We start from the raw sequence: 20129 nt of genomic DNA on the forward strand, positions 1-20129 counted from the left end.
GCAGCAACATCATCTCAAAGCTTACAGGTGGGAATACTCACGACAGCTACTTTGTCCACAAGGTCTCTATTTCTGGCCTTTATTTCCAAATTCGTACTCACATTCCTTGAAAGGGAATACCCAGAATGTTCCATAGGTCGATGGGATGAATGAAGCGCGTAGGCTTAACGGACAGCATTAACCGTAAACTCAATGTCCAACTCCATGTCAATAGGTACGTCTGTGCTTGCAGCGCGGAAGTGCACGGGACGAACGTCTGGGTGCTTTAGTCTTGGTTATTAAACACTGCCCTACATGCGGGGTTACGGTGGATGGAGAAAATATCCTATACTGATCGAAGGCATTTGGCTTGCTGCTTTCCTTCAACATTTACAGCACGCTGAAAATTTGCAGGATATGATGGATAATCGCGCTGAAAGCAACATGAAGTTTGTGATTCCATGATCTTATCTGGGTTGCTTAATTTTGAGTGGCATGTTTGATGGGTCAAACTTAGTTTACTCTGTTATCGAACTTACACCGTGGCACATGGTTGCTACAGCATCGTTTGCTGGTGGGCTCACTGAAGTCCTCGGATAGCAGGCACTCACAACTACGGTAATCTGATATTTCAGTTACCAACCGCTACGCCTAGAATGTACTCTCAATTTTCTTATGAATAGTGTTGGTATAGTCGCAGGATTTTACACCTCCAATGGTTAGGTAGGCTTTTGCCGTAGCTAAGAAAACCTGGACTGAGCAGGCAAGAGGCGAAACACTTCAAGGGTGATCTAGTCGTCAAGCTTCATCACACCATGTAAATCCAGCTCATCCAGTAACTTTTAGCCATCTTCCAAGGCATGACGCAAGCACTTTTTGTGTACAATGGTTGTAGTTCAACCCTTCCACAATGAAAATTCACCGCAATTTGTTAACAGCACACGCTTTGTACGGATAGTAAACGATGTCGGCTTTATCAGTATAGATTCAGGCTTTTGAGCATTCCAGCCCAGTGTGTGTTAGCCAGTCCACTGATTGTAAGCTAGCTAGAGGCGCTTCATTTAGTGAAGTTTCTTGGAGTACACAATCTCGATTGTTTTAGCAATACCAAATTTCACTCCTTCTATACAGGTCAATCAAGCTTCCTTTTGGTGTGAGCTGACAGTTAATAAACCAACTACATGGCATCTCTTGATGTGAGTTACAGCACTGATGCTATACATGCTACGGTTCTCTCACATACACATCCGTTTAGTTGCGTTTCCTATGGGCAGCACACTAAGAGAGTTTTCAGCTGAAACACTCTTTCAGNAGAGAGTTTTCAGCTGAAACCCTCTTTCAGTGCCTAGCTGCACGGTCTCTTGGAAGATGCACGAGGGCTTAGGTACTCTCAGAGTGCGCACGCCTAGACACAAACGAACAACCGATGTGCCAGGGATGGATTAGAACCGCGAACTTTGCGACCAGTAATTTGGTTCCTTAACCACTGAGCTATCTGAAGCCAAGCACATTGCAGAAAAAACTTGATCTCGAATGAGATCATGGTGGTTGTGCTAAGTTCACCCAATTTTTCTGCTATCCAGTTGATCGAACGAGCAAGTGCTCAAACAAAATTCACGTTGCATTCTACACGTTCACTTAAACTAGACTGTATCAAAATTGTACAGAACTGCAACTCCGATTGACCATGCTTGCAACTGTAGGCCTATACTAAGCGAGGTTGGAGCGGGGTCAAACCGTTAAATCGTCCAGAGCCATGTGATCGCCGACCAGGTAATTATCATGGGACAAGTATAACATTTGGCCAATGACCTTCCATGCTCCCACGGAAGCGTGCACGTGATATTCATTCTCGTGGGTTGTTCCAGGTTTCAATGATTACACCCCGGCCATCATTCCAACCGGCAATGAAGCTCAGCTGCGCGTGTGTGAAAACAAGTCTGACAGACATGAAGTCCGTAGGTATGTTCACTTACGTGAAAAACACTTGGAACCGATTGGGTAGTCCTCGTTTTCGAAAAAGTTTGGTGGCAATCGGCAGATTTATTGCTGGGCAGTGTTTCGCTTTTGATACAAAATCGACACAGGAACCGTCTTAAGCTATTCATAAGCACACCCAAAGTCCGTGTACGCCAGTATTGTCTCATCGATGTTTCGTCGAGTGAGAGCACTGTGCACAGGAGAGATCAACCGAACGGCAGCTCAGATCGAGATGGCCAACAAACTTCAAGAAATAGGATACCCAGAGGATTTGATAAGGCGTCAACGAAGAAGGATAATGGCTCCAGTATCTAGACCCACTAAGGAATGGATTGGCACAGCAGTCATTCCATATAAAGCAGGAAAATCCGAGATTATTCGAAGACTGTTGAACTTAACCAACATTCGAGTAGCTTCTAAGAAGGGAAAAACGCTACGCTAAGTTTTGGTGCAATTGAAAGATCTCCTGCCGGTTGAAAGGACTACAGACTGTGTATATAAAATTACTGGCAACGATTGCGCTAAGGTTTATATAGGACAAACTGCCGGAATTGGTGAGCATAAAAGAAGGATTAACAAACCACCAAGCAATGCAGAAGAATACCAAACGCTGGTCAAAGACTGAGCGATGGCGGTACATGCCTTAGACACGGGACATAGAACAGATCTGGAGAATATGGAAGTTTTAAGGTGGGGACTGCGATTCGCACCACAGCGGTTGATAGCCGAGGCGGTGTACATTACTAAGCATCACAGCGTGAATAGAATCGAGGGTGTTGAGCTAGTGAGCGTATGGAAAGCGGTCTTAGATAAGCCGAGTTGACACGTGACGGTGTGTTTGTCAATCCACTTAGGATCATTAGAAAAAACCGGGGGTGGGGGGTGGAAAACCCAACCGACCAAAGGTCACAGCATCCCTCCTACATAACTATCTTAGCACTAACTCACCCACACAGACGACAGAAGTTTCAAGAGTAACCATCAAATGAACCGAACCAGAAGAACTAGATCCTAGGCTGGACCAAAACACATATAGGTTTCCCCACCGACCCAACACTTGTTCAACCACTCTAACACACAAAAATCCCTCCCATTTCGATACATCGCACAGTCTTATGAGAGTGCTGTGGCAGTTTTCCCCAATATTTAGGCTCATTCCCACAGACGTACGAGACGGGGCGATCCTCTACCCCATCGTTGCAATGGTTGATGTTCTTTGATTATTCATGCCGTAATTGGGATACAGGTTCCTTCACACCTCAGTGGATGGTTTTCCTGAAGACTACGTCGTATGTTTAGAAAGTGTGTTTGATTTAAAGGGAGAAGAGCTGGTACGTGAACCAGCGTCTTAAATAGTAAGGCAGTGGTGGTTTGTTGGGACCAGAAACATCGCGCGAAGGCAGTCTCAGTCAGACCTTTTTGCTTCGGCGAGGAACCCATTACTCCTCTGGGTCCGACAGACACCGTGACGTGTTTGGACATCCCGCTTACCTTCAAGGCCTGCAACCACCGACAGCAGCTGCTCACACTCTTTGATGAGGTGATGAGTGATGAAGCCGCATCAAAGAATGGAGACCACAAGGAACTATCTGATACCGAGGCTGACATACTTGCTAGTGCTCGGCCTACCGAAGCACGCTCAAAATGTTGGACAGTTACATTAGGACTTCGTTCATGGATGGCTACATCCACCGAAAAACATCCCGATCAGCTAAAGTAACGCCGGAAAACAACATGGAGGAATAGGCTTCGGAAGTCTGAGTGCAACCATCCCGATCCAGTGGACAGCGCATACAGAGAAGCTTCTGTCTACTCAGTGGTCAGTGATTTCGCATTTGACAAGGTTGCTCAAGGTCCCAACCTTCCGATCAGAGTCTAAGATTCTTGCGTAATTATCAAGGAAGGACTTGTGGCTGCTTGGGTCGATTGTCTGCACAACAGCATTGACTGTTCCGGTTTACGGAGGCTGGTCGTTTCGCCTCTATGGAATCGATGGTTTGTATTTACGGAAAGCGTGTTTCTTCTGGTATTTATACGCGGTATCCAGCTCTGGTGCAACCTGATTAGGATGAGAGTTAGAAGCGTCTGGCGTTGTCATGGTCTGTCGTGGTAGCTGGCCAACCGGAGAGTTTGGTACGTATTCCGCAGTCCTGCTGGACCACGCGTGATGGTAAACGTGCTCGTCATGACTGAGTTGCAACGAAACCAGCAAAAAATCTCCGTCACCTGGGATACACCCTCTTCGAGGAGTTGAGAGCACCTCCGTCGACGTCTTTCATCCAGCCTGACCTAATCGCTGTTCGGCAACGCCCAGCAACTGTTGTAGATGTAAGCATAGTCTCGAATGGGTGCGGAGTGACTGTGTGGAATAAGAAGCAGAAGTGTGGTGATGATGAATGTTCCCTCGCTATCATCTCAGCCCCACGTGCAATCGATTGTGATGTTATATTTTTGGTCCATAAACCGATGATAATTTCCTGTCGAGGAATCTGCTATCCTCAACCCACCAAGGCTCTTATTGGACTGGGACTTTCAAAGGTCACAGTCAATCACTAATGTTTGCCCGCCATTATGGGCTGTCTGCTTACTTACGACACTTTTATACATGGTGCATGGCTTGAGTGTTCATTCTTACCACTGACTTTCGCACCCGACCCAGTATGACGGACACTTTGTGCCTGATGCGCCAGTCTTGACTGTGCCAGTGCTTGCTGCGCCTTGGAGAGCAATTAGTATTGTTTGCCCTTTCTTCAGTTTCTGAGCTCTATATGCATGTTTCCATACCAAACATTCTTACATACGTTGAGCATCATTTTGTCTGACTGGAACTTTTGGTGTCACACCTTCATATGGCATGGTTCTTTCGTTTTATCCATTATTCCGCTATGCACATTTCCACATCTGTCGCCTGGATTTACTTTTTGTGTTTGTGATCGTGTTCTTCAAAAGCTAAACGATACAATAAAACTGAGAATAGGAGAGATGAAGAACCCTATTACACGCTCCCTATTCTTTTTACAGAAGGCCCTAATATAGACAAATTGCAGTGAAGGAAACTTCTCATAAGGTTGCTGACAAGTCTTCGACAGCCCTTGAACGGCTTCGCCCTTCTTTAGGATCATCAGGTGGGTGCAGTTCCCGAGTTTTCGTCAACCTTATGTTCAACTTGAACCCAAATTGGAGAATATAATAAACGAGAGATTCAGTTTAGTCTCGTGAAAACCAAATTGATTTGCCAGTGAGTGTATTTTTAGAAATAAATTTTAGCAAATCAGTTAGGAAATCGAGTGATACAGTTCTTACTGATAACCTTGCAATCAAGAAAGCCGTTACTGAGAAAACACCTGGAAAATGATCGTTGGCCAGCGGTGCTACGCACCACTACGCCCCCGATAACGCACTGATGGTGTCACCTCGTTTGGTGATGAAGCGTTTGCAATCAAATTGCCCAGCTCAGCGAACAAGCCAGTGACCATCTACGCTACCTGAGCTTCCAACATTTTCCTCTATAGAACACCCGAGAAATCTCCGATCTCCTCCATCATGTGCAATGGGTAAATATCACAGCCATAGATATCCACGAGTTCTCCTACAAGCATTGAATATGGAGGTTCAATGGCTTGAAAATACAAGGGTCTGATTGCTGTTTGTCAACCCACTGTGGTGTCTACTGCTTGGTGTTCTTACAAGTTTGAAGTGAACACAGTCTCAACAGGGACAGAATCCACCTCTCTTATAAAATTGACTTGAAATTATGAATGGTCTCTATCAGAGATTTTTTTGAGGATGTGCTTTACACCGTGTTAAATACCGCCTTTGGTCACACCGAAAATAGATGAGTGGCTTCGAATTGTTAGTTGCCGATATTACTGCCACAAAACCAACCCCTCGATTCTGGGCGTGGTATAATCACGAGAGGATTTGCAAAATCTGCGTGATTTGTCTTGATCGATTATTGAGTGCTGTCTAGTTGAATTCATCGACATTCTATTGGTTCAGCGCCTTTGCAAGTACACAACAAATAACGGAATGATGATATGCGGGCACAACCAATGAGTTGTGTGTACATTCAAGTCTGTGTATCGCCTCTCACATGATATTCACCTGGTCGCATTGTTAAATTTATCTGTGGCAGTCCAGTTTAGTGTCCAAATTGAGTTCCGGAATCCGGTAAGACGTTTGAGTTTTCTGTTTACTCATTACGCTACTCCTACGATTGGTATTGGCTAATAGATACTGTGCTCACTTCAAGCGCACTGACTGGCATGTTCACATTGGTTTTCAAGTATCGATTGGTTCTATGCAATGGGTAGTAGTCAAGAGTGTCTTTTGTTTCGATTCACGGTGTACACATCATTATCCACTTTACACTACATAGGCGTCGTATTTTTTGTCACATATTCGTTAGTTTGTGTTACATTGTATTCCTCAATCTCACAGCATTATCGGGAATAATGATCCACTTGATTTTCACAAAAGCAAGTTTATCAGGAAGGTATACCTCACGAAGCTGTTAGATAGTATATAGACAGGGCTTGAAGGACATGCAGGCAGTGGGCTTATGGGACACGTCAGAGTACAGGAGTACAGCATGTGGCTCGTCACATCAACCTCTCCCACGCACCAAGAGCTCTACAAATGCTATATTTCGGTCAACTTATGCCATTCTTATCATACCGGATGGGTTCTTGTATCGGTTTAGAGGAAATCAGTGTGTCCAAATCAGATTACCGACACAATCATGGAAAGAGAGGTAGTACAGGCAGGATAGTTAGAGGACAGCCATGCTAGCGCGATGCGAAAAAGGAGCACTTTTGTTTAGCGAAACGCACTCATTTGCAAACAAATTTGGTTTTGCGAGAGACTCACCTGGAACCCAGCCGAATCTCTCGTTTTTAATATTTCCAGGCAACTGAATGTGCTGCGCCAGGCCTGGAAACACCACAAATGAGAGATACAGCTGGGTTCCAGGTGAGTCTTTCGCAAAATCAAATTTGTTTGCAAGTGAGTGTATTTCGCTAATTTCGTGTAATTTGGTTCCAACTAGAACATAAGATTGACGGAAACTCGGGAACTGCGCCTACCGGATGAGCCACAACAGGGAAGAAAGCGGTCGTGGGCTTTTGAAGAATTTTCAGCAACCTTACTAGGAGCGTATTACATCTAAACATTTCTGTTCATCAGACGAATCAGTATGTTACAAAGGAGAGTGTTGTATCTCGAGTCAGACACGGCACCAAATCTGCAAGTATACTTCACTCTGTGGTATGTCAGTTTTTTCCAACACAATGATAGGGTGGGGTATTTTGACTGGAATCTTATTGTGCACCACCGCGTTTCATAAGTAGAACCGACGCATGAGTTATGCAATTCATTCAGATAGTTCGACTGAACGACAAACCATAAACAGACTCCGTTCGGTGAGGATTATGTGTGCTTGTGCATTATACACACGCTTCCTGTAGTGTCAGTATTATGCATCCCGTATACTAATCACATACTGCGCTATGTTTGCTACACTATATGACCGAAATCAGTCAAAACTAAAAGGATGAGGTGTTTCCAACTCTTGGTAGATTCTCAATGATGGCTTCATTATTGAATGAGTTATGCAAGCTTGTGGTTTCCAATATACTCAGAATAGCCACTTAAACTACAGTGCACTGGATCGCAGTATTCCAGTATTCCGCCAGTATTCACCAGTATTCCGCCATCTCTCCGTCCTACGCAATAAATAGAGACATCTCTTTAACACTTTTGAAGTTTTCCCATAACGTACCTCGAGTAGAAACATGGAAACAATACTGGTTTTTGATTCCACAACAGTCGTAAAAAACGGAGTCACACTAGAAGAATTTGGTAGAACAAGTATGACCGCAAGCTGCTTCACCGTATGTGGATACTTAGCATCAAATCACAACAGATACAGGGGAATTGTTCTTTGTGGACGTATTCTTTGCATGCTCGGATAAATCCTGTGAAACATCGCTTTGCTACTATTCTTCATTAACTCTAGGTACTGCACCGTCAAAGGTAGACACTTTGGAAGAAATGACTGCGAAGGACTTAGCCCACTTTTGCTTACACATAGGAGAATCATGAAATGAAGATATCTGAGCAGAATTTCGCAGCTGGTTTGTAAAGCTAGCCGCATCACACCTTAGACAGGGCAAGCCAACAACTATCCGGAGTAATATACTTGGCAAGAGACTTCTAAACCCCTCAAATTTAGGCTTCATGAAGAAAAGTCTTGCGAGTCACTAATAAACTGTCCATTGTGGCGAATGACCGCATCTAAATCTAGCATGGGGAATTCCCTTATTTTGAGTGAGCTATAAAATGATTTACTGAAGAGAAGTAGCTCCCCCAACTCTGAAGTGATAGATCCGGAACAAACGCGCTGTACTGTAGGACGCTGTGCACGTATCCTGCATGTAGTCATGGTAGTTTCGTCACTCTATGTTTGACAGGATAGGTAGCCATCTGGCATGCACGCGCCTATGTTGTTTACATGATGTGCCATTTCAATGAAGATCTTCTGTGACCCCTCTACACCGGACAACATGTCATTTGCAGTATGCGCAACAAATGCTTGACGTATCACTTTGTCCCAAGGTGCCGTGCCCTTTTTCACTGTGACGTCCGTTTCATGTATTGGCTGGATAGCAACCAGAAATGACGCTAATCAGAATCCAACCAATAATATTGTCAGGTATAAAATACCCAGTCCTCGAGACAAGACTTGAAACGAGCCAATGAGCATTGAATGCATTAACTTCATACGTATTGATGACTACGCACTTTCGGTGAACCAATACTTAGCAAAGACAACGCGGAACCATGCGGCCATAGAAGTGCAACACTTTGAGAAGGTGAGCCAGGCAAACTCAAGTGACTCAGTTGAATAACTGCACTATTTAATAAGTCTACAAATTCGAGCCCAACTTGCAAGGTTCTGATTTTAACGCTCTGCAAAGCAAATGAATCAGTTGTGTCTTAAGTGGCATTTTAAAAGCACGAACCTGAATGGAAATGACTAACTAAAAGTGTGACGCGAAATCACACACACCTGGCATGGGACAACTCATTTGAGCGCACGATGAACGTGTTCCTGAATCCTTTAAAGTGCACAATTTGATAGTTCAAATTGTTGAGCTTGACATAACCAAAATAAACCTGCTTTGAGCTAATCACATAGTGCGGAAGACACTTACAAACTCAAATTGCTGTTGGAACATGCACGCCACTTGCATGTGCCTATCAGTGGTGCATTGCTTATGTGCATTTTTTAATGAATGGTACATTGGAGTTTATCTCTCGCGCCTAGTTCTATCACTATCCTTGAATGAGTTCGTAGTAAGATGGAACAAATTTCCGAGAAACGCAGGGATTCTTCCAAGAATACCTTCTGTCTTGGCAATGGCTAATTTCACCTTCTGAAATCCATCTGTCACAGTTCCTAGCCTGCTGGTTCATTCGAGTGAAGTCTCGTGCTGTTAACTTTTTGCAACGGAAGTTTACACCAATTATCTCATATAGAATCGGCTTGACTGGATATGGATTCGTCTGTTTAGTTTTGGTTTAAAGGCATACATCTCTGTCCCTCAGTTTTTTTATGGCCGGTATGTACGTGAAGGAGCGAAAACCTGTCCCTCAGCATAGTCTATTCCCGAGGTTGCGTTTAAGATTTGGCTATCTGATTCGTCAAATCCACTTCTGTCAACTTTTGTCCAATTGATCGTGAAATACGCCTCACGCAAGGGTAGACTGAAGGATGTAACAAGTGAGTTCATCTGTCGTAACCATCAGGATGAAGTCTAAACACCCAACTGTTGACAATGTGTGTTCCCAGTTAGTTGGTTCTGAATGCAGCTCCGAGCGGACGGGTGTGATGTCAACACTCAAGTTACTTTACATCAAGTAACTTCACGTCTGGCTGGAGTTGGTCGTGAATAACTTGGTATGGGTAACGTGTGAAATGAAAAGACGGGGAAATTCGATCCAGGCGTGGACTTTTCTCAGTCTTTACGTAGCCACGTTCCTAAACAACGAGTACGAATGGATACCAACATTTGTGAACATCTTTGACAACAATCTCTGGTAAGCAGAGACAGCCATCTCGTTCAATGGACCCAGCTTATAAGCAGTGAAATCCCTGCTATATCCTTATCTTATAAAGTAAATGTCTCGGATGCAATGGCCGATGCCAGGTCAAATAGGCTGGGCTATTAGTAAATAAACCCTGACACCGGGTCACTACACCACAAGTGAAAGAACCGTAGACATTGTTAGTGATAGTAAGTCATTTTTCGGCCAAGTTTAATGGAAATTAGAAGTAATCAAACTATTGTTATGTTGTGTAGGTGAATTCACTGTCTGGTTGTTACAGACAGGTCACAGAGTGTGGTTATAACTCTTCATCAAAGAAACACTCAACGAAAAGGAATTTACAACTCTGCTCCCCCCCCAACATTTCACCAAATCTTGAGATCTTCCACCTTAAAGGAATGCGAACACTCATAAAGTATGGCCTTGGCTGGGTGCGCTTGGACAGCTTGGTCTAGTGAGTTTGACTGTCGACTGTGTGGCATTGATTCTGTTTCATACGCTTCACATACATTCTACCGTCGATTGGTTATTCTCGTCTACATACTCCAACTTGTGATCATCAACCCAGCCTACAGGTCGTCAAGTGATTCACCCTCATATGTTAAACAAAGTGTAAACCCGTTATCAGGCTACTGTGAGCACGGTAAGATAGTTCACATCTACAGGATACGGCGTTCGAAGTGATGACTGTATCGATCCATGAATAAAGTTTTCCGCCTGTCATATATGTTTGTTCCCGGTCGTGGTATGATTGATTGGTATGATTGATTGGTATGTTATCAGATTTCACTCGATGGATTTTCGCTGTTCATTTATTGAGTGAAAAATAATAATTCAATTTGGATATGGGTAATCAGTAATGCCATGACAGCCTTTAAAATTGTATGGGACAGAACGTGACATTTGTGCAAGCTAAATCTCGAAATCGTTCTTTATTTGCTCCAATGCTCTGATCTTGTTTGTATCTCCAACTTTTGATCGTCCGACTTGATTGAAACTTGGTATACTTAGCAGTTCGATTAATCATAATTTGTTCGATTTGTGACTAATGCCAACCTGAGTTTCCTCCCACTGACCGTCTTATGGCTTTATTTTCAAATGACAAAGATTTTCGAGATTTTGGTAATGTGCTGAAATATTGGTAGCTTGGATGAGTTTATTGGTTGTTGATCTGGTGGTTGTTGATCTTTTTGCCGAGCTTGGCGATTGGCTTGGAAACGCTTCATTGGGTGGACCCAACTGTGCGCTGATGATGTCTGCTCATATGGTGACGAAACGTTGCAAGCCAATTAATCATAATTTGTTCGATTTGTGACTAATGCCAACCTGAGTTTCCTCCCACTGACCGTCTTATGGCTTTATTTTCAAATGACAAAGATTTTCGAGATTTTGGTAATGTGCTGAAATATTGGTAGCTTGGATGAGTTTATTGGTTGTTGATCTGGTGGTTGTTGATCTTTTTGCCGAGCTTGGCGATTGGCTTGGAAACGCTTCATTGGGTGGACCCAACTGTGCGCTGATGATGTCTGCTCATATGGTGACGAAACGTTTGCAAGCCAATTGCTAAGCTCACAGAACAGACCAACAGCCACCTGATCAACAACCAATAATTTCGAGTTATTTTCCTATCTGAGATTTCCACAGACTGAATTTCAGTTGACCCTGGTAAGGAGATGAGTTATTTGTTGAATTCACAATGCAGAGATCTTTAAATCATCATTGAAAGGGTGGAAAAGCTTAGACCGTTTCACCAAACCGATTGAACTGCCAGGAACCTATCTACGGATTTAGACTTGATGATATCAGTCATTATGCTTTTTCAGGTCACTAGGTCTTTGGATATGATTGAGAACCACAGGTGATCTATTGGTCCGATCAGTTCAAATATATTAACTAAAAGGTTCAACATGTGAATGGATCCGCTAGATAATTTTCCTGGTGATCTATCGGAGTCACTTTTGAGTGATTTTTCTTGGTGTTGTTGAATAAGACAACCGTGAATCGTACCTTACCCGGAGCAGCTCAGGGACCTACTTGATACACCCACCATTTCCCAAAATATTCTTCTGAGTTCCTTACATATTTGCTTGATTCATGTGAGGCACTGCTGCGTTTGGCTAGGCACTGTAGACTATGATGATACTTACTCAGGGTTTGCTGAAATTAGAAGTCTTGATTTTGCACTTTCGTGTACAACGCGAATGGCGAAAATGCCGAAGAAGCGTTCTTGTGCTAGTGAGTTTTAGCGACCCTGTGGAACTGAAAGGACTATAGGCTCAAATGCCTTCATCACTAATGATCCGGGACTAATGCAAGACAATATCCAAGGAGTCCTTTTCCGATTCACAACAAGAAATTATCCACGGATGCCCTCTTATTTGCTGAACCCTCAGTAGACATGCTGAAGGCCTACGCCAGGTATCAGAAATATGACGGGAAAATAAAAATCCAGGATATAAAGATCACGTAAAACATTATTAGGGGATAGAGTGTCAGATAATTGTTTTTATAAACTTTATTGAAAATTTCTTCCCAAAAAAAACTAATTCAGCTGGATGGTAAGGCAATTTTCCCGGCAATTATGGCACATAAGGAACAGTGGCCCAACCGAGCACATAGAACGGGCGCTTTAAGTATTTCAGCTTAATACAGTAGTAGTTTTTGGTGGAGGTGGAATCAATACATGTGGGGAATACTTGCTCTGACAGTCTTGAATTTCGGACAGTTATAGAAGTAAACTGAACGTTGATCAACTTTCGTAGAAACAACCGATAAAAAATTCAGTCATCACTGAATGATCTGTGAATATAAATGGGGCCTGGATGAATTCTCCCTGTCTCAGGGGGCAATCTCTCAGCTAGCTGTAAACCAGAGCGTTTTCGTGTGGACGGACTTGCACAGTAGGGGGTAATAGTTGGATATAAATCCTCCAGAATACTGGCAATATCCGTAGTCTACAAGTGTCATTGTTAAAATGGCTGAGTTGTCTACTCCTGATCGCTATGTACATAGTTCAGAACGTCTATCGTCTAGATTAGGAGAGTGAACGGAAATTAATCCGTGTTGCTTCTTTTGGGTTGCATGACAGCCACATACCGCGAATGCGGTATGGTCCCAACCACTGGGCACTAACAATTTATGCTCGATGAGTATCGAACTGAGAACGATACAGGACTAAATGTCTTTGTCAACAACTTTAGTGATTCCATCTCTTTATGGCAGTCATATCCGTCGATCCCATCAGAAACTTCAGTGATTGGCACGAATTTGCTCCCAATTTGTTTATAGCTTCATTTCCTCTTTCAGTTTCATACAGGTTTCATGTAACTATGATTATGTTCACAAAAAGACACCTGTTGACAGAAATCTGTCTGTCAATATCCGTTTCCTGAATGACGTTTTCAAACTGTTTTACTCCACTCGCTGCCTCAGTATATGAACCTCGATACGAAAGTACGATTACGGTGAGGTAGTAAATCACTGAAAAATGCGTAAACAATGGTTTGCCTGAAATTAGCCTTCCATGTTTTTTCAACCAGCCTCTGTCGAGCTATTGGTCAAAAAATTACGACTGGGTTACTCAGATGTGTCTTATTAATGGATTATGTGGCAGTACCATGGACCATTATCGATTGGAAACAGGTGGTGGTCATCCAAGTAAAACTGTCGGTTTTGGGAACTTGAATAGTGATGGGACGAAAGTCACTGACGGGATAATCTATTGGGGCAAGTTCGAGTTGCCATCACGTGGTTCTTTTAGCGTAACTTGCACAATTATTGTCTTTCTGGTAGCTGCAGTTTTCATGATTCTACTAGAGACTAACTAAGAAACCAGACTTGGTGTGAAAAACTCCGATGAGTAAAGGTATGACTAGAATTAAGAATAGAAGATTTATGGGCTGATGAATATATGGATTCCGGAACGCCTTATCAGATTATTTGATTTGGAAAGTTCAGACGATTCAGTTCTAGTTCCAAGCCGATCAGATCCAATCAACCGGATATTTACAAGAAGGATGAATGTTCATTTCGGATTCAATGAGGTTTAACGATTTCTGTTAAGAATACACATAAGAAAAACGCGCATGGCATATTCTGTTTCGTATTTGGTCATTCACAGCTTCCACCCTAGTAGGCGCTCTGAGGATACGTCAGATGGCTTATTTTTCTAGGTAAGCACGCTAATGCACGCAGTGTTTATTTAGACTTTTAAGCAGTTTCATGGCATACTACTGAAAGGAAGAAGGCCTTCGCTGCAGAGTTATTTATTAAAAAATGCCAACTGACCAGTTACAGACTATTGGACAAGAAAGCAAAACTCTCATATGCATCTTAATTGCAAAAACTGAACACCCATCTTCTCTTGTATAAGTCTTTTTGAACTTTCCTGGATATTCATTGAGTGCTGCTCAAGTCCAAGCAAATGCTACAAAGTGGGTCCACAAATCCGCAATAGACCTCCTTTTTCAAGCAAATCTACAAGAAGAAAACATCCTACTCGCATGCCTCCCCCATTAGTAGTATCACCGTTACACTACGACTAACATCCGTGGGTTGTGTCAGAAAACCCAGCCGGCAATACTCCATCATCTCAACACTGCTCAGCAGAATGTGAGCTCCGGTGGTGACACTGCGTAGAATATTAGCTAGCAAATTCGTGTAGCTCTGTTGACCTGTGAAATGAATTAGGTACCAACCCCTATTAGACGGAACTTACTCAAACATCTGCTTGCCAGAAAATAGCAATCGAGAGTCGCTTGTCCATTTGTGAATGTTTTTCATGAAGACCTAGTGTTGGAGGATTCAAAATATCTCAGAAGACGACTGATATACATTTCGAAACACGAAGAATATTTATTAAACATAAGGCTTCAGTGCTATCGCAGTAGGAATATGCACTCATTGGATTCTAGTAACCGAACAATAACTCATTTTGATATCTACTGAACACATTTGTCTCGTCTTAACCATCAACATTATTGAAAAAGTAATACTGTTAACACGAGATTTTTACTCTGGAAGGGTCCATGGATTATGACTTTCTACAAAGTGGTCACCAGTCATTGAAAACTGGATCGAACAAACAAAATTAAATTGACCTCTTCTGAGGACTGGGCGTCTCTGGACGTGATGGTTGAAAAGAGAGACAAGAGTGTCATGATATAATTTATCTTGGACTTCGGATCTTTCGTCTAAACGTCGGTGTCACCATATGATTGACAGTACGAATTATTCTCTTGATGACAAGTTGAGAACGATAAATTTGTCACTCGGATAATATTGGTTCAGATGAGAAGTGAGTCATGGTGTATGCTACCAAGATGAATACAGGGGACACATCATACTTGCCGTTCTTGGGCGAGCTAGTCAGGCCCCCAGTCTATGCAAGTCACGTGACGTCTGGCGCATCCGATTTACGCACACCGCAACCGCAACGGTGGAACTTGATGCGGCCAATGCACCCTTTGGGGTCAGGATCCAGTATCTGGAGAGAAGACTTGGAAAACAGCCAGCTGTATGTGTCCATTTGTCAGTCACTCTGCTAGGCTGTTTCGGAGCCTGGAGCAATCACCATAAAATCATGCCTGATGTGTTTAGATAAGCGTGTACTTGAGTTTGAATAGAACAGTTTTTGAGTGGCAGTTCACTAGCAAGTTTTACGTCCCTTTTAGGGTCGGTCCGTTTTATTCATCCATTAGACTGCATCCACAAAGTGTGCTATCTTCGTGCGATATTGCACAAACCTTTATCTTACGCTTGGAATACAGTGCAACCTATTCTTAATTCTGACACTCAAATCTACCCCACACTGATAAGTTTGAACTTTTTACAAAAACAAACTCATACAGTTATTACCATCTGATGAGGGTATCTGGCCTACTGTAAAGTTATCAGCAAACTGATTAGAATCGGTATCCAGTGTATCATGCAGAATGATACTTCATTACCCAGTACCTTGAATGAGCAAGTAGGGAAGGTATAACATGGGTAATTTTTTCGTAGAACACTTGAACCGAACGGTGCTGCCGTGTATCTGGTATTTAACATCAGTATCTAGTTTATTTGCTACCTTATGGGAGGCACTATTATGCGCAACCTATTTTCGGCCGATGTTATGATGTCATGATAGCATCTAATAATCTAGTCTGTGTCTTATTTTGACGATAGGTCTGAAATTTCCCAACCAGTGAGATATTTTTTCGCGTCCTACGTTACGCTAAAGCGATCTGTTCGCTCATTTTCTGGGCAACGTATGTTGTGGTTTCCCGCACTCTCTGGACCAAGTGAACCTGCTTATCGCCAAACAGACATCCGCTGAATCTTCGTAAATTTGTGTACTTGATCAAACTACTAGTGAGTAATCGGTTATTCGTTATCGGTTCTTACTTACATTGTGGTGACTGCCTCCTTTGCATTCGAAGCCCTTCTTGACCGTGATAGCTGGTAATTTGGTTTGCGTTTTTTACGCACTTACCGTCTAAGTATTGCTGTACACTTTTCATGGTGCAATTGGGTTAGAAACTGATTAACCTAGAGGTAGTTACGAAGCTCAATAAGGTGCCAAATTACTGAGAAACTGGAAGTTATCAATGACCAAGATAGTCAAACGTAAGTAATCAGTTGTAACACGTGCAAGTGGTCAATGACCAGTACAGTTTTTGTGGTCGTAAGGTTGAATCAGCTTGTTGAGGACCAGTGGAGGTTGTCCGTCTGTACAAAGCGTTTCTGCGCGCAGGCGTCTAATGTAATGTAGGTAGTCTCGGTAACATATGGCACTGGAATTCTGACCGGTTAGAAGAAGCATGAAAGTCGATTTGAAGAGCACCACACAGATTGGGATAAATAAGATATGCAGTGACTGTTGTAGAGGATTGTCTATTCCTGTTACTTTAAGGTCCATTCCAAAAAGTATTCTGACGGGCTTCTAACAGTGCGAAAGATGTGTGATTCTGTGCACTAACTATTAAATGATTGAAGGAAGAATAAACAGTTGGTCTTTGAGTTGTATTACACTTACTGAGCTTAAGCGGATTCTCGGGTGCCATACAGCCTCATAATTGATTGTTTCCGTTCTCCTACCAAACTACAGCTAGGCTGCGTTGTCCCTAAAAGGAAAACTGATGCCTTCTGTATTGACTACTATTCCTGATCTTTCAAGCATATTGTAGTTCATGAAAATGATGCTTCTGCATAAAATCTTCCTCTAGCGGAATGTCTCAAGGGTAACTTAAAGATGTAGAACTCTCGAAGTGGAAGTACCGACCGCTTCCTCTTTCTGTCATACGGACTGTTCACTGAACTAAACAGTCCTCCGTCCGTTTATGCAGTCGTCCAGAACACTGGTTTGTTTTTCAATGACACTCTCCCAAGTTCGTCATATGTGTGCATGAATGCTGAATGGAAACGATCCACTGTGACGTTGAGTGTGATTTGCAAGATTTTGCAACAGACCTGAAAGTTGTGATTTACTACCTCGTAATTTTATCTGAGATCTTCACTGAAGCACCTGGCTGCGAGAAGATCCCGTTTGCGATCGGAAGCGTGGCGAAGTCAAAGAACAGGCTCTTGTCAAAGCACGTTTTGCTCAAGGAAATTCCACGTACAATGACGGTGGTGAAAAATCGATAAACAGCGAGCTGTGGTACCGAACGGCATCAAAATATCGGCAGCTGCTGTAGGTCCATTTGTGACTGATCCGTTAACCAAGCTATTTTGCACAGAACGAAGTGCCCAACAGGTTATATATCAAAACTTCTACTGCGTGAATGGAAGTGGTTGATTCCTCATTGCTAGATAGTTATTTCAGTTGTTCCCCGTAATCACCAGCGTTGACGTTCTTGAAACCCGTATTCGACATTCGTAGGCCAGATTGATGGGTCTTGGGCAACACGCTATACACTACTCATAAGCTTGCTCAAAACTCCCTGACTCTTGTTTCCACGTTATTCTCTCCAAGCAAGCATGAGTTCGCTTGATGGGACTGAGAGTTTGTGAATGTCCAACTACCAGGCTCACATCAGGTTTGCCCAGCGTGCAACACTTCAAAGATTTTGTTCCTTTTTTCGTCATCTTTTGGGGCGTAACAAGAGTGACCTTTGGTATCCAGCTTGGATCTGATTAGTACTGATCAGTGTCAGTCACTCAGCAAGCGCGGTTGGAGATTTGCCAAGCGAGCAAAGGTTGAGGCTGCAGTTTTTCCGAACAGCGAGAAATAGAATTTCACTATAATACTACCAGGGTTCTTCCATGAACAAGGGATGCTAATAACGGTGATGGTCTATCATCAGCAAAGCCCACTTGCCATCGACAATAGGTTACCATCACCCGGAAGAAACAGGGTCTTCTTTTCCTTCACTGTTCACTGTTGAGTGAAACTTGCTGCATGCTCTGAGTTCGTTACCACGCCTAATTGATCACTTGTCTAAGGTTGTTCTAGTTGACTCGGACGATGAGGAAATTAGGTGACTAAATCAATCCTTGTTCAAAAACATAATGGAATATTGCTTCCATGGATATATTTTCTGGTAGCTGATCAGGTTGCTGTTAGTTCGTTCGCAGACCTTGTCAGTTAACTTGCAAGTTAATCGGGGCGATATCGTCAGTTGGAGTTTGGGTGTTTTCCTTCCTGGGTTTATAAAGTTGATATAGTTCATAAGGGAAGCTACTCACAAGGTTGCTGAAAACTCTTCAGCAGCCCACGATCTGTTTCGTCCCTCTTGGGGTTCATCAGGTAGACGCAGTCCTCGAGTTTCTGTCAGCCTAGTGTTCTACTTGAGCCCTAATTGGATATACCTCTACAGATACATTCATCTATATATCAACTAGATTTTCACGGAAGATTCAAGTGAATCTCTCGTTTATGATGTTCTTCAACTGAATGTACTGCACAAAGGTCGCTTCAGTTCTCAGTTGGCACGATATTTGACATAGCACAGTACATTTTACAAGGTAAACTACTCACGGTTGCTGAAAACGTCGACTGCTCACGACTGCTCTCGTCCTTCTTGGGGCTCATCACGTGAGCACACTCCCCGAGCTTATTATACCCACTACTGTGACTGACTATTTGGAAACGAGAGGGTGTTACAGTTTATCAACCAAAACAATAGATATCATGTAGTCTTTGGAAATTAATATGAACACAGGGAGGTGAGGATGAACTGCCCAACCAACCACACACCTCTCCTGGACTGGTGATGAAATCTTTTCAAACCAATTTTAGCTAGCAGGTTGGCGGCCACTGGCTCAACTACTGGTAGTCCCGAGTTGATTTCTGGTTGTGCACTCTGTCATGCATTGTTCGCAAAACGGTTTTCTCTAAAAAGGAACCAATATACTTACGGCTTCCTCCCTAGTTGATCTGAATGCTCACTCGAGTAGTGGTGAATGCGAATGCTGGAGAGTTGAGTGAAGGAAAGACGTTAACTGATGAACCAAAGATTTGCCATTGTGAATTTAACGTTCGAAGCTTGTTCTGTGATCGTAAGTGTAAAAGACCCACTGGTTCGTAACCTAATGCCCACGGGTAAGACCTGCTAAATAGGCAAGTGTTCGACGACTGAGGAACGCATTAGTAAAAACCGCCAGGTATTCAAACTTAACGGCGAAAGCATGATCGGTTCAAGACGCTGCTGGAGTTTTCAGCCCTTAAAATATGGGATGGTTTAGGATGGATTTTCCGTTGGAAGTAGTATGTTTTGCTGGAAGACTTGAGCGAAATATCTACACCACGTTCAAAATATGTTTACTAGGAAAAAATATGTTCCCGGCACCGATTCACCGGCCTTGCTATCGAGGTTATTCTATTCAAAACGCCCTTCATTTTACTCTGTATGGTCATTCTTATCAAGAGAACTATCTTTTTGGAACCCTAAAACGGATGTTTTCACGGAGATAGCGGTCGAAAAGACCTTCTGATGGATCGCTTATTGTTCAGAGCACAGTAGGAGATAGTTAATGCAATATATATATATATATAATGTCGAAAATTTGTACCGATTCTTTCGTAATTAGACAACAGCACACCACAAAGACGAAAGCCATGTTTAGAGTAGCCAGTG

The 20129-nt window shown here is 42.9% G+C and overlaps 1 protein-coding gene across 1 annotated transcript in view; it reads left to right on the top strand.

The window, feature by feature from the left end:
* Positions 1–6018: 6018 nt before the first annotated feature.
* T265_08816 (hypothetical protein) overlaps positions 6019–20129 on the top strand; it is a gene marked incomplete at both ends in the record, with an annotated part of 25470 nt that continues 11359 nt past the window's right edge. Inside the window, 2 exons of the mRNA XM_009174728.1 lie at positions 6019–6129; positions 16237–16422. The remainder of the gene's footprint in view (positions 6130–16236; positions 16423–20129) is intronic.

Source organism: Opisthorchis viverrini (assembly GCF_000715545.1).
Source record: "Opisthorchis viverrini unplaced genomic scaffold opera_v5_236, whole genome shotgun sequence".
Lineage (NCBI taxonomy): Eukaryota > Metazoa > Platyhelminthes > Trematoda > Opisthorchiida > Opisthorchiidae > Opisthorchis > Opisthorchis viverrini.